Here is a 2204-nt window from a genome sequence, read left to right on the forward strand (position 1 = left end):
AAAAATCCCATGAAGCACAAAGTTATACACACACTGAAAAATATTTAAACCCAGCGAATAAGTTTTAAAAACTCAAATTTGACTAAAGAGCTTTTAGTTTTTACTCAGCATTGGGTTGTTTTCTCCCTCTCCCCACACGAATGTTGTCAAAAACGAAGAGAGATGCACCGACACATCCGTGCGGCTCCGTGGAAGAAGCCAAATTTGGAGATAGGACCTATTAAAATGTTTGGCCTGAAACTCGGAACACTCAAGCCTTCAGTATACGCTTTGCCAAATGAGCAAATATTTGACCAAATTTGACAAATTTATTTGTCATGCGTGTACTGACCAAATAAATTTGCATTAACATTGTTGTGCAAATATTTGCCGAACTTTGTCATGGCGAATATTTGCATATATAAAGGTCCCATTAGCAGTGAAGAGAATTGTCAGACAAAAAAGGCGCAAAACAAGCAACAAAGAAGGGGCAACGATTACTCTTTATCCCTACTGGTAACTGATAATGACATGATCTAGAAAATTTTTGTTGCAGACAAAACGGAAGCTGAATTTGTTGCGTACTTTTCAACTCGTGAATAATCAATTAATACTAACCCAAAGTCGAAACTGTTTGATGATAGATCTTCAGCAGAGTTACAGTGTTTACCGACTCGAAGTTACCGTTCGAAAATAGCAATACAAAGCTTAAAAATCTAGAAACTCGTGATGTACCATGTATATCTTATTATTTTCAAGTTGGGACAAACTTATGTCGCATTGGGTGGATTGTCGCAACAAATGCAGGTTGCGACATTGTTATTGTTGCGCGATGGTTGAATTTTGATTCACTGCCCATTAGACATGACAAATATTTGGCCAAACAAGCCCAACAAATGACCAACACAACGTAAATCATGGCAACCTCGGATGAATGTCGGACTACCTTGGCAAATATTTGTCATGACAAACCGTCTAATGGCCCCTTAACATATTGAACACTTTAAGTAAGTCAATATAGCAAATATTTGGTCATGTTTGCAACTCCGATCAGTACTCGAGTGGCAAACATGTGCAAATAAGAGTTTGCCAATTGTTTGTCACACGTGTACTGACCATTGACAAATAATAGCCAAACGGAAAACGTCTGCTAACGTCTGATACGTCAAATAGCCAAATATTTGCGCATATTGGCATCTTTAGCGGTGTTGAGATATTTACATATTCAGAATCTGCATTCAAAACTGAGCCGAAATCCAAATTTTCATGAATTTTGGTGCTCGGGAACCTATTTAAAAATCAGTTTGAAGTTTGTATGGGAGCGGTTTGTCGTCGCATTTTGTACTGGGCGGAACTGTCAAGCAGTTGCTCAGCTATCAAAAGGTGATTTCGAAAAATCTATTTGAAATTGATTTTAGGTACCAAAATAAAGTTCAAAAAATCTGAAAAAAAAATCAGTCACTCAGGAAAATTGCCTCATACTTAATGGCAAATATCCATGTGCCAAACCACATCCAAAGTATATGCAACCAATACTCGATTACGCAGGCAAATTAGCACATGAATAGTATGTGCTCTAAATTGTATGAGTCGCTGCTGTATGGTGCCTCATCAAAAGTATGAATCGCACTAATGGAAAACATTTGTTTACCCCCATTGCAAAAATCCATGTCTCGGACACATAGAAGGAATGAAGATTTTTTTCCCAGTGTGGTTCAGAAAAAGGTGCTTCGTATAAAACCAAAAAAACTAATACATTTTTCTTAATTTAAAAACCCAATTGGCAAAGCGTGTACTGAATGCTTCAGTATACACGGAATTACTATTATTTATGCATTTTGTATCCGCATCTCTCTCATTGTCTTTCTGTTTTCATGCTATCTGCCGTGTAGCCTGAGTTGAAGCGAAGTGATTTGTCAACCCAGATGAAGCAGCGGATAGCATGGAAACAGAAAGAGAGTGAGAGAGATGCGGATACAAAATGCATAAATAAATTCCGTGTATATATATTTACTTTTATTTCTGAGTGAAGCGAGTTCGAGAAAATCAAAGTTTGAGTTGATTTGTATTTCCGTGTACGTGACTGAGTAAATTTTTCAGTGTGTATGATGCTGCATGGGTCAAAATTCAAATTCTCACCAAGCCGCCGCGTTCGTTAGCCGCCCGTTAGCCGAAAGATTGAATTTTTCCACCGGTCGCACCGTTTTTGCGTTGTTCTTGTTCTC

This window comes from Aedes albopictus, chromosome 2 (genome assembly GCF_035046485.1).
Source record: "Aedes albopictus strain Foshan chromosome 2, AalbF5, whole genome shotgun sequence".
In the NCBI taxonomy this organism is placed as follows: domain Eukaryota; kingdom Metazoa; phylum Arthropoda; class Insecta; order Diptera; family Culicidae; genus Aedes; species Aedes albopictus.